This window comes from Coenobita brevimanus, chromosome 52 (genome assembly GCF_032717465.1).
Source record: "Coenobita brevimanus isolate Jiangsu-jjx chromosome 52, ASM3271746v2, whole genome shotgun sequence".
Lineage (NCBI taxonomy): Eukaryota > Metazoa > Arthropoda > Malacostraca > Decapoda > Coenobitidae > Coenobita > Coenobita brevimanus.
The window spans coordinates 26,913,222-26,927,596 of NC_137005.1; the positions used below are offsets into that span (position 1 = coordinate 26,913,222).

At 41.7% G+C, this 14,375-nt stretch overlaps 1 pseudogene; it reads left to right on the plus strand.

Annotated features, from left to right (window-relative positions):
- Positions 1-10,461: 10,461 nt before the first annotated feature.
- LOC145400609 (5S ribosomal RNA) lies at positions 10,462-10,581 on the plus strand (annotated as a pseudogene).
- The last annotated feature ends 3,794 nt before the right edge of the window (positions 10,582-14,375 follow it).

Genomic DNA, 14,375 nt, shown 5'->3' on the forward strand with positions numbered 1-14,375 from the left:
CTTACAATCTCCGTGTTGTTGTATTCTAAACAAACCTCAGAGATGACTCAGCGTATTCTTTCGTCTTGGTTCTATTTCCTGTTTGAACAAGTCTTGTTTAAACTTATTATTTTTTTTCCTTTTAATAATGAACAATCATTTAGTCTAATCTGGTACTGAGCTTGACTCATACAAAGATACTATTTAGGTAATGCCACTGGCCGTGATGATTTGGTACGGAGCGCCGGTGTCGCACGTCCGCCTAGATTGAATCCCTGTGTGTGTGTGTGTGTGTGTGTGTGTGTGTGTGTGTGTGTGTGTGTGTGTGTGTGGCATTATTTGCGAAGGCACAGCATTGTGTGTACGTGTATGGCATTATTTGTGCGGGCACATAATTATTTGTGAAAGTACAGCATTATGTGTGCTGGTGTGAGTGCAGAATTATTTTTGAAGATAAAGAAATGTGTGCGTAGTTATAGCATTATTTGTGCTGTAAGACATTATTTGGCTGTTAGTCATGTTTACTGAAGAGATCCTTATTATTTGTATGGATAGGCACGAAAATGCTTAATAAGCGGTATAATGTTACATTCATCACTGTTTTAGCGACTGGGGTACCTGAGGAATTGAATGGGAGATCTGAAAGATCAGAGAAACAAAGCCTGAAGAGAACATTAACTGAGATATTAAACAGCTTTGGTACCCAAGTAAATGATAACGCTTGTTAACATATAGAAGCGAAGAGAACCTGTATCTCAACACACAGGAAGGACTAAATCAGACAGTAAAATGACTAGAAAGGGAAAAACACTATCATGGAGAAGAAAATCATTCCCTAAGTGCTGAAATCATATTCAGCATAGAATAATATGTAGGAAATAAAACAAACAAGAAATGAACAAAACAAATATAAACACGGAGGTTTGGTAATGCAGCACGGGTTAGAGCCTTGGCGGACACCTTAAGACCCGTCCACACGAGCGGGCAATGCCCGCGGTCACAAGCGAGCAGTTTGCCTGTTGACGGGCTCACCGCTTGTGCCCGCGGGCAAATGCGTAAACTGCCACGGGCAATTTACGCATTTGCCCGCGGGCACAAGCGGTGAGCCTGTCAACAGGCAAACTGCTCGCTTGTGCCCGCGGGCATTGCCCGCTCGTGTGGACGGGGCTTTAGTCAGTGGCAACCGTGACTCCTTGCGCGGTGGAGACTTACCGTACTTTAGCTGTCCACCTGGCTGACCTGTTACACTCGTTATGCGTAGCATACTTCTTTTTTATGCTACGAATTTCTTTTGAACACTTAATCTCATATAGCCCAATCTTATCTCAGCTGAATCAGGAGTTTGATGTTCTATCTATCTATCTATTGCCAGACACCTCAATCCCGTACGGGGTGGCCACAAACAAATCGCCTCCACGTCGCCCTGTCCCTCGCCATTTCACTGCCCTGCTTCCAATTCACACCCCCCTCTCTCATATACCTCTCCACCCCATCCCTCCATCTCATCCTCGGCCTCTCCCTCCCTCTCCCCACTCACTCATATACACTCTCCTCGTCAGTCTCTCACCCTCCATCCCCTCCACATGGCCAAACCACCTCAGTGTGTTCCTCCTAATGCTTCCTATCACATCCACATCCACACCACAACGCTCCTTTATATCCTCATTTGTCATCCTGTCTCTCCATGTGACTCCACAGGCTCCTCTTAAATAACTCATTTCCACTGCTTACACTCTTGACTTGTGTCCTTCCAACAATGTCCAAGCTTCATTTCCATACGTTAGAGTTGGTATCACAATACTGTCATGTAGCAACTTTTTCACTTCCATGCTGACTTTCCTGTTTCTTATCACTGCTTTCAAGGAACCAGCAACCTTTCTTCTTTGTTGTACCCTTTCAAGCACTTCACCCTGCAAACTTCCATCCGTACTCATCACACTACCCAGGTACTTAAACGTACTCAAATTTTCAATTTCCTCACCATCCAACCTCACTGTACATTCACTGACTTCACCTCTCTCAAAGACCATCACTTTACTCTTCCCAGCATTCACCTTTAAATTCCGTTTCTTACACACTCTTCCAAACTCATCCACCAAGCCTTGCAGCTCCCCTTCGTCTTCACTCAACAACACAGTATCATCTGCAAACAACAGTACAGGGAGTTTCCAAACACTACCCTCTCTCACCAGGGCCACTCCAACATCCACTGCCCTACCTTGTTCCTCTTTTATTACCCCATCCATGTACAGATTGAACAACCATGGAGACATGACACATCCCTGTTTCAACCCAACCTTCAAAGAGAAAAATTCACTCAGTTCACCATCCACACGCTCTGCAGCCTTAGCACCATAATACATACTCTTCACAGCATTCAACAACTTCCCATCTACTCCATATATTCTTAATACTTTCCACAATCCTTGTCTATCCACCCTGTCATATGCTTTCTCCAAATCCATGAAAGCCGCATACAACTTCTTTCCCTTCTCTAGAAACTTTTCCACTAAAGATCTAAGAATGAATATCTGATCTACACAACCTCTTCCCTTCCTAAAGCCTCCCTGTTCTTCTCCAACTAATTCCTCTGTTCTCTCCCAAACTCTGTCAATAAGTATCCTACCGTACACTTTTCCTGTTACACTAAGAAGACAATGCCCCTATGATTACCACACACTTCTTTTTCCCGTTTTCCTTTGTACAAGGAATTATTATACCTGACTTCCAATCCTCCGGGACTCTACCTTCCTCCCAGGCCAATCTGCACATCTTCCACATCCATTCTACTACTATCTCCCCTCAATGCTTCAGCATTTCACCACACACTCCATCAATTCCTGGGGCTTTCCCCAATTTGACTTTCTTCATTGCTTCCACAACTTCAATCCTACTGATTTCTTCCTGTCTTCTCACCTCCCTCCTTCTCCCAGCCATTCTCCAGCCACTTATACTCGCATTCCTTCCATCCTCTATGTTCAACAATTCCTTAAAGTGTTCTCTCCATTTGCTCACTTTTTCTCCCTTCTCCAATAGTAATCTACCATTTTTATTTTTCACTCCCCTGCAAACTTCACTGCTACCCTGTCTTACTCTCTTCACCTCTTTCCAGAACATTTTCTTACAGTCCCTCCACTTTACACTCAAATTCCTTCCAAATTCCTCATCCACTCTCTTCTTTCTCTCTCTTACTAATCTATTCACCTCTCTCTTCCTTTCTACATATAACTCTCTCTTCCGCCTCTCAACTTCTTCCACGCCCCTATTTCTCATCCATTCATTGTATGCTTTCTTCTTTTGTGCCACAGCCTGTCTCACCTCGTCATTCCACCACGCTGTCCCTTGCACCTCCTTCGTCTTCTCTTCACCCCACACACCACATCACATGCTGAATAAATGAAATACTGGATTTGCCCCTATCATATGGAAATTGTTTGTTGTGATGACGCTTTCAGGTTCCTATGACTCACTTTCTGCTTAATTCAATAGTCTGATGTTAGCTGCAATAAAATATGAAAAGACAAGGACATGAAAATTAATATCAACGTATATCTATCTATCTATCTATCTATCGCCAGAGACCTTCAACTCTCAGGGGGTGGACACAAACTTTTCGCCTGTCCATCAGCCTGACTTCTGCTGTCCGGCTGCCCTCTCTCCAACTCACACCCCTCCCTCAAATACCTCTTCCCCCAATCCCTCTATTTCTTCCCCGGTCTCACCCTGCCCCTCCTCTTCCCCCTCTCGGGACGTACATTGTGTAAATAATTTGGACGGGAATATTTTTACGCGTAATATAAAGAAATAAACTGGGAAGGAAGGGGCGCCACAGAGCCTCCTAAGATGACGAGGGTAGGACCCTACTGTCACGCACGCTGTGTCATTACCTCTGTCACAACCCAGTCCTCTATCACGTTCTTCAAGTGCCTTTCATTTTCGTACCCTGATGAATCTCCTCATTTAAGCTTGATTACTAGGGATGGAAGTATCCGTGTTTTATAATTAGATCACGTGTATCTGTTACTTTTGACGGGATGCATACCTTGTTTCTGTAATATTCTAGCAAGTTTAATGTACCCTCTCGTGTATTTTCTAGATTTTTTTTTTGTCTGTAGCGTCTTTCTAAGTATTTGTGAGCAATGTTAGCGGCCTCTGTGAATCTGGTTTGGCAAGTCTGATCCTCATCATCCTTGCTAACCCTCTTCAGTAGCCTATCATGACGCATAGCCTATTCTTGGTATCTGCAGCTTAATAATGGCAGTTTAATAAAGAGAGCTCATGTTGAAAGAGTTGAAAAAGCCTCTATAAGCCCTTTTAGTATGGCAACATCTCCTGTAGTGTATTCATCGAAACGCCAGGTTATTGAAGCCACCTTAGGAAATACTTTTTGTTAAATGATACATGCACTTTCCACTCAGCTATATTCATAAGGCGTCTTGAGTTTAAGGTGTGTAGTTTTATCTCAGCTTATGAGACTATCAAACACTTATCAGCCAAACCAGAACTTAGTTATTAAGTCAATGACGTCATACGATCAAAGCGATTTCTTATAACAGGCCTACTAATTCACTCCTGAAATGATCCTCTAATATTCATCCATAAAGACCCTACGACTCAATTATGTATACCACTCAGTTATGACGACTATAATTCAACCATGCATACAGTAACACTGAACTTTTAACACTAACTTTTCAACCATACTTTACCATTAAGCCATGAAGACTATACCACTGGTTTTCGCCTCGATTATAAAGATTCCAACATGCTTATATGCGTCAGCCTTAATCAGCTAATGGCGGCACTCTACACTGCTATATCTCTAGCAGTCTCTATATGCAATCCCATAACTCTTATGTCACAATCTACAGTCTCGTCCCAAGTCTTTCTCCGTCTATTTCTCGCAGATCCACCCCAAACTTCCTCTTCATTTCTGCAACATTTGTGGCCTTTCCTCTAACTTTCGCTCTGTTGAGCACCACCTCTCCTTCTCTAAACCTCACCTTCTTTTTCTAACTGAGACTCAGCTGTCTGAGGCAACTGACAGCAGACCCTTTTCTGTATCCTCCTACTTTCTCTATACTCATTTCAAAGCCAAAGGTGGCTGTTGTGTATATATACACAACAACTTATCTTGCTCTCGTGTTCCTGAACTTGATTCTTCCGAATTCTCTACACTCTGGCTTCGGCTTTCCTGTCATTCTCTGACTAAATATATCTGTGCTGTTTACTTATCTCCTAATTCTCCTGACTATCAAAAATTGTTTGACTATCTTACTTCTACGATGGAACACATTCTATCCATTTCTCCTTTCTCTGAAATCTCCATTCTAGGAGATTTCAATGTTCACCACCACCTTTGGCTCTCCTCTCCTTCCACTGATCCACCTGGTGAACAAACCTACACCTTTTCTATCCTTAATGACCTAGAGCAGCTTGTACAGCACCCTACCCGTATCCCTGATCGTCTTGGAGAGAGTTCCAACATACTTGACCTCTTCCTTACAACTAATCCTTCTGCTTACACTGTTAATCTTTTCTCTCCGTTGGGCTCCTCTGATCACAACCTTATCACCTTAACCTGTCCTATCGCTCCAGTACGGCCTGCGGACCCTCCAAAGAAACGTCGTCTGTGGCACTTTGGAGCTGCGGACTGGGAGGCCCTCAGGCAGTACTTCTTTGATTTACCCCGGAATGATTATTGCTTCCGTGGACGGAAGCCATCTGGGTGTGCCTTGCGCATTACAGAGGTTATTCTTTCGGGCATGGAAGCATACATTCCTTTCTCATATCCTTTGACTAATGCACGAAAGCCTTGGTTTAATCACGCTTGTTCTAATGCTGTCTGCAACAAGGAGAGGGCCTATAAAAGGTACCGGAGCCAACCCACCCCTGAATCACATCTTTTATACGTTTCTGCCCGGAATCGTGCTAAGTCTGTTCTTCGCTCTGCTAAAAATAATTTCATCCATACTAAATGCTCTCGACTCTTTAACTTGAATTCTTCCCGCTCCTTCTGGCACCTTGCCAAAAACCTTTCTAACAACTTTACCTCATCCTTCCCTCCTCTTTTCTACTCTGATGGCTCTGTAGCTATTTCTTCTACTGATAAAGCAGATCTCTTTGCTCAGACTTTCTCCTCCAATTCCACCTTAGACGATTCCGGTGCTCTTCCTCCATCACTTCCCCCATCTGACTTCTTCATGGCTGACATTAAAATTTCTTCAGCTGATGTATTTTCTGCTGTCACAGGCCTCAATACTAATAAGGCATATGGGCCTGATGGAGTCCCTCCTGTTGTTCTCAAGAACTGTGCTTCTGTGCTTACACTCTGCCTAGGCAAACTCTTTCGCCTTTGTCTGTCAATTTGTACCTTTCCTTCTTGCTGGAAGTTTGCTGTCATTCAGCCAGTCCCAAAGAAGGGTGACCATTCCCAACCCTCTAACTATCGTCCAATTGCTTTAACATCCAGTATCTCAAAAGTTTTCGAGTCTGTTCTTAATAGAAAAATTTTAAAGCATCTTTCCTATCACAACCTTCTTTCTGATCGTCAGTATGGGTTCCGTCAGGGACGCTCCACCGGCGATCTTCTCACCTACCCTTCAGACTCCTGGTCATCCTCCTTTCGGGACTTTGGCGAAAGCTTTGCCATTGCACTTGACATCTCTAAGGCTTTCGATCGAGTCTGGCATAAATCTTTAATTTCCAAACTGCCCTCTTACGGTTTCTATCCTTCTATCTGTGCCTTCATCTCTAGCTTCCTTTCTGGTCGTTCTATAGCCGCTGTTGTAGACGGCCATCGTTCTTCTCCTAGGTCTATTAACAGTGGTGTTCCTCAGGGCTCTGTCCTATCACCAACTCTCTTCCTTTTATTCATCAATGACCTTCTAAGCTGTACATCTAACCCTATCCACTCATACGCTGATGACTCCACCCTTCACCTTTCCATTCGATTCCCGCAACGTCCATCTCAGCAGTTACTTCAACAAACAATGGATGAGGCTATGGCACACCTAATGTCTGACTTGGCTCATATCTCTAACTAGGGTAAAAATAATCTTGTTGTTTTTAATGCATCAAAGACTCAGTTTTTGCACCTATCAACCTGACAAAATCTTCCACAGGTATACCCACTAATGTTTAATAATATTCAGCTTAATCTTGCATCATCCTTGAACATGCTTGGGGTTTCATTTACTCGGGACTTGTCTTGGAAAGATCATATTACATCTTTTGTAAAATCTGCTTCCAAGAGATTGGGTGTGCTAAGCCGACTCTGTTCCTTCTTTACCCCTGCACAATTGTTGACTCTATACAGGGGATTTATCCGCCCCTGTATAGAGTACAACTCCCATGTGTGGGGAGGCTCCCCACATACAGCTTTTCTCAATAGGGTGGAGTCAAAGGCTTTTCGCCTCATTAACTCTCCTCCTCTTACTGACTCCCTTCAACCTTTGTCTCTTCGCTGCACTGTTGCATCTTTATCTCTTTTCTATAGCTACTTCAATGGTCACTGCTCCTCTGAACTGTCTGCATGCATTCCTCCACCCCTACGACGGGCGTGTAGCACCCGTCTAGCAGCAAACTCTCATCCCTTTTCTGTCCAACTCTCTAATGCAGGAGTTAACCGTTACTCCCAGTCCTTCATTTATGCAACAGGTCAACTCTGGAACTGTCTCCCTCTGTCTGTATTTCCTACTTCCTATGATCTCCAATTTTTCAAACGCAGTGTGTCCAGGCATCTGGATATCATCGGATCTTGAATTTGGCTTTCTCTTATATTTTGTTTTTCTCTTGGAAGGAATAGTTTTGCGGGCTCGTTGCCTTTGGTTCCTTCTTCCTCACATAAAAAACAAAAAAAGTTCATACTTCTCACCGTCCGCATCCAGTTGTCACCTTTCACGCTCTCCACATGTCCAAAACATCTCAGTCTATTTCTTCTCAGTATAACACTAACACAGTACATTCCAGTCCCATTCTCTTAACTCTGCATTCACAAGCCTAACCCCCTCAGGCCTCAACCACACTATATCACTCAACCATATAACCAGACTATAACACTGAACCATACAGATAATATTCCACTAAACCATTGTAATTTCACGTTTCAGCCATGGTACACCACATAACTATGCAAACTATACCATTCAGCCACAGTGTACCAATCAACCAGAGTGACAAACTGATCACTCACCATACAGATATCACTGAACCTTTGAGATTACACTTTCCAGTTCCAAGCATAATACTGTATACCACTTAACTATACAAACCGTACCATTCAACCATAGTGTATCAATGAACCACATTGACAACTAATCACTCAATACAGATTGTACCCGAATTATTTTATTTCTGAAACTGTGTGTGTGTGTGTGTGTGTGTGTGTGTGTGTGTGTGTGTGTAATTGGTTCAGTGTGATAACCTTGTACAGTACTTAGGTGGGAATAATAATCGGAAGAGGGCAAGGAAAAAATATATATAAAATACGCCATCAGATTAGTAGTTATGGACCCAAATACAACCTCTCTCCTGCAATCCACCATCCTCCTGTCAGGGAAGAGGGAGGGAAGTGAGGGACGTTTATATAACTACGTAACTCCCGCCATTTTTTTATGCAAGGAAGAAGGAACCAAAGACCTGAAGTCTGGAAATTGTTCTCTCCAAGAAAAACAAAAACAAGATAATAGAGAGCCAAATTCAAGATCCGTTCATTCCGAGACTCCTCGATACACTTCGCTTAAAAAAATGGAGGTCATAGGCAGTAGGAAATATAGGAAGAGGAAGATAGTTCCAGAGCTGACTTGTTGCATGCATAAGGACTGAGAGTAACGGTCATCTCTTGCATTAGAGAGTTGGAAAGAAAAGGGATGAGAGTTTGCTGCTAGACGGGTGCTAAGCTCCCGCCGTAGTGGTGGAGGGATGCAAGCAGACAGTTCAGAGGAGCAGTGGCCATTGAAGTATTGGTGCCACCTCGCGAAGGCGTCCCTTTCCAGCACCATGTCTTCATATGAAAAGGCTTCAACACACGACTGTATGAGTTTCACCAGAAATTGTTCATCACTGACGAGGGCATTTTTTTTTTTTTTAATCAATTTTTCAGCAAAATGCTATTATCCTTCCAGTACAAGGATCTTATTTCTTCTTACAATTCACGTGCGATTTTATTAAGTTTAGTGAAGATCTCGTACTGAAATTAGTTATTTCAGTCTGTGTCTAACCTCTCTAGTTCGAAAAGTATCTCCTAAACTGAATAGTATTTTCTGGCTATAGCATGATAGAAATAATGAAAAATCGCTGTCCGACATTGTTTCGGATGATAACGGAGCAGCTGATTTGTCAGAATCTTTAGAATTTAAAAATCTTACTAAATGAAGAGGTGCTACATGGACGAAATACAGGATTAACCGCCGCTGTCAGATGATATACAGTACTGTATAGTCACAATATACTAAATTCCGTTCGCCTCTCCTGCCTCTCCACCGCTGAATTCATAGACGTTGGATCGAGGTGCATATTATTATTCATTTGTGTGTGTCCTTATGACATGAGCTGTTGTCCATTAGGTCTCATTCAAACATCCACGAATCCAATCAAGAATGGCATGAGAAGTGAACGAACTTTTGCCTTTGACTGTAATTTTATTTTATTCTTGTTATCTCTGCACAGGTTTATTCAGCTTTCTGATGTAGTCATCAAGCTAGTGAGGTCAGATAAGACCTATAAGTAGCCCTTTAATACGTGAATCATTTTCTGTCTTTAATAAACTTGCCTGAAACTAGCATGAATATAATAGGACTAGTTAGGTCCAGGTAGTAAAGAGTGTTAAAGTCAAGCATTTAGGGGTATTTATGAGTAGGGGACGGGATTATATGTCAAGTTAAAACTCTCTGAGTATCATGTGGCTCAAATGAATCACATCGTCTGGCATTACCGACAGTGGAAATATTAGAGTTGTCCCTACCATGACAGGATTAACAAACAACGTATTAAAATTCTCATGCTCCTACGACTTACTGTTAGTTAATTATTTCGTTTGGCATTACCTGGAATACTAGTACTTGGCATTTTCGGTCACCTTAGAACTAATTCAAAGTCGACCGCGAGCAGTATCCCGTTGTACACTACTTGGATGAAACCAATTATCACTAGAAACGATCAGTTGAAACTCCTAACGATACTGTTAGTATGTGACGGAAGTATAAAGAAGGAAAGTTTTTCAGAAATATGTGATCTACTTATTGCATATCGTAAATTCCTAAGATTCGATGCTTGTCATCATCATCATCATCATCAACATCCGAACCTTCTTTCCCACCCTAAGGCAGGGTGAGGAGTAGCAACGTCCAGACAGTTCCCAAGCCCAATTCAATGGGCCACGTTTCCGTTCACTCATCATTCAAGCCCTCAAAATCCTGGCTTCATCAGATTGGCAAAAAAAAAAAAAAATAAATAAATAAATAAATAAATAATAATAATAATAATAATAATAATAACCACGTTGAATACACCGCTTCCCGTCCGATCAGCGAAGTTAAGCAACGTTGGGTCTGGTTAGTACTTGGGTGGGTGATCGCCTGGGAACACCAGATGCTGTTGGCATAACGTTCTCCCTACGTGTCAAGTGCAGTTGGTGGAGGATTAGTGCCCCTCCCTGTAAAACAATTAACTCTAAGCCCTTGGTCACCCCGTTTGGGATACATGGGGTCTGGCAATGAATGAATGAATGAATGAATAATAATCACCACCTTCTGTAGCTTTACATATACCTTTAGAGTCAATCCGAACGCTGTCACGTTAAAAGGAAGTGCCAAATCCCTGAATATGCGCTTCTCCGCACAAAAATCAACCATCCAGTTCGGTATCTTGTCACACCCTTAGCTTCACCAACATTCCATACCTCTCTTCCTCTCACAGTCATCCACAATATCCCTCCACCTTCTTCTTGGCCTAGCTCACCTCCTCCCTCCTTCAAATTTGCTCAGATATACCTTTTTCACCACTCTGTTGTCATCCAATCTCTCCACATAACCAAACCATCTCAGTTCACTCTCATCAATTCTGGTGTCCACAGACTTCCTCACTCCTCATCTTTCAGGTATCACATTATTCAGTATCCTATCCACTCTCTGTACTCCACTTACATTCCTGAGCTGTCCCATCTCCACTGCTCTTACTCTTGGCTTTTTATTTTCATGCCACACCATAGTCTCATATCCGTATGTTAAAGATGGCATTAACACTTCTTCATGTAAGCCTCGCACAGCTGCTGCACACAAGTCTCTGTTTATTATCAAGGCCTTCATAGCACCATCTACCTTCCTTCCTTGTGTCACTCTACTTTCCACGTTTTTTTTTTTTTCACATTTTCCTCTGTCACTCTACTTTCCACTTTTTTTCTTTTTTTTTTTTCACATTTTCCTCTTTTCTATCACTGTACCCAGGTATTTGAACTCTCTCGTAATTTCAGTCTCTCTCGATTCACTGAAACATCTCACCTTCTCTCTCAATAACCATCACTTTACTTTTTTCTACATTTACTCTCAAGGCATGACGCTCACAGACATCTACAAAACTGTGCACAAGTCTACCAAGCTCTTGTCTCGTGTTTGCAAGTAGCACTGCATCATCAGCATCCAACAAATTCGAGATATTCCATCCATCACCATTCATTACCAAGGCCATCCACCTCTCCATTACTTGTGATTTTACGTCTCTCATCACTCCATTCATATATATATTGAACAACCATGGGGATCTCAGGCAACCATGTCGCACGCCTACATTGATTGTAAACCATTCACCTTGATGCCCATTTACCCGTACACATGCCTCACTACCATCAAAAAAACTTTTGACGGCACCTAGCAGTTTACCATCTACACCGTACATGCGCAAAACCTTCCACCATCTTTCTCTGTCTACTTTGTCGTATGCTTTTTCCGGATCTACAAATGCCATAAACATCTTATTGTCCTTCTCATAAGCCTTCTCCACTATCTGTCATACTGCAAATATTTAACCCACATATCCTCTGCCACTCCTAAAACCACCCTGTTCGTCACTCATTAGGACTTCAGATATCTCTCCTACTTTCTCTTTAACATTTCTTCCATATACCTTTCCTAAAACACCCAAGAGACTTATGTCACGAAAATATTTGCACTCACTTATAGTTCAACCTTATTTTTGTACAGAGGTTCGATCACTGCCCTTTTCCACTCTACTGGCACAGTTTCAATTGATGGTTGTACGAAAGCAAAATAATACCGAGAGGGTCAGTGCTATGAGTGTTAACATTTTGAGATACTGACACATGCTGTCATCTAAATGAAACCGTCCAGACTAAGCTGTAATAAAATATGAGAGAAGAGAAAAGTCAAACGTTCAACATATCTCTCATATACTGTTAACCGAAGTAAAACACGAGAGAAAACGAGATGTCGGAGAAAGAAATCTCCTCGGTTACACTTGTCTAATAAAATGTAAGTGTTAAGTTTCCCTTTAAAACGAAGTGCGGTTACCTGGAAAAATTCGAAAGAAGTTGAGAGTTTGAGAAGGCTTAAGTATTTCCCTTAAATACCGCCAGCTAGATTAAATTACGAGAAAAAGTTGAATGCTTCAAAAAATTTGAAATTCCCTCTTAAATACTCTTAGCTCGAACAGGAAACAGTATGTAAGAAGACGCAAAATTGGGCGACTTAAACTGTCTCAGAAGCATTGGCCACTAGAGAAAAACACAAGAAGATGCAAGTGTCAGAGAATGAAAAATATCTTATAATTATATTCTTCTGTCCCACATTCACTACTGGATTTCGTCAAGTTCCTAAATCCAGCATGCCTTCCTACTGGGAGGCAGCGCAGCGTCATCTAAGTAAAGGAGGATAGTTGTTTGCCATGCTCATACCTTCAGTCTGAAGCTATCTCTCCTTCCCATTGTCCTCTGCTGCCAAACCCTAATTACTCCAGCCATATACGACTGAAAAGACATGCTCGTATTTACACATCTAATCTGTTACTACTGCCACGATTACCATTAATACTGACTGATTCTACTGTGACTGTTAAAATTGCTGTTATTATTAACATTACAAATTTTGTATATACATACACATTCATATATATATATATATATATATATATATATATATATATATATATATATATATATGATAGATAGATAGATAGATAGATAGATAGATATAGATAAGGATATACATATATATAGCCTGTATATATATATATATATATATATATATATATATATATATATATATATATTTAATCTCCAATGGCCAATCCACCTCACTGTGTTTCTTCTGACGCTTCCTATCACATCCACATCTTCACCACAACGTTCCCTCACTCCCTCATTTGTCAGTCTGCCTCTCCATGTGACTCCACATGCTCCTCTCAAGTAACTCATTTCCACTGCTCTCAGTCGTGGCTTCTGTCCCTCCAGCAAGGTCCAAGCTTCTTTTCCATGCGTTAGAGTTGGTCTCACAATACTGTGGTATATTAACTTTTTCACTTCCATGCTCACTTCACTGTGTCTTATAAATGCTTTCAAGGAACCAGCAACCTTTCTTTCTTGCTGTACCCTTTCAAGCACTTCGCCCTCTAAACTTTCATCCGTACTTATCACACCACCCAAGTACTTAAACGCACTCACATTTTCCATTTCCTCCTCATCCAACCTCGCTGTACATTCACTGACTTCATTTCTCTCAAAGACCATAACTTTACTCTTCTCTACATTCACCATCAGATTCCGTTTCTTATACACTCTCCCAGACTCATCCACCAAGCCTTGAAGCTCCCCTTCATCTTCACTTAGCAACGCAGTATCATCTGCAAACAACAGTACAGGGAGTTTCCAAACACTGCCCTCTCTCATCAGGGCTGCTCCAACATCCACTGACCCACCTTGTATCTCCTTTACATCCCCATTCATATGTAGACCAAGCAACCATGGAGACATCACTCATCCCTGTTTCACTCCAACCTTCAAACAGAAAAAATTCACTCACTTCACTATCCACACGCACTGCAACCTTAGCCCCCTTGTACGTACTCTTCATGGCATTCAACAACTTCCCATCTGTTCCATATATTCTTAATAATTTCCACAATCCTTATCTATCCACCCTGTCATATGCTTTCTCCAAATCCATGAAGGTTGCATACAGCTTCTTGCCCTTCTCTAGAAATTTTTCTAGAATAGATCTAAGAATGAATATCTGATCTACGCAACTTCTTCCCGTCCTAAAACCTTCCTGTTCTTCTCCAACTAATTCCTCTGTTATTTCCCTAACTTTGTCAATAATTATCCTATCATATACCTTTCCTACTACACTGAGAAGACAAATGCCCCTATGATCACCACACACTTCTTT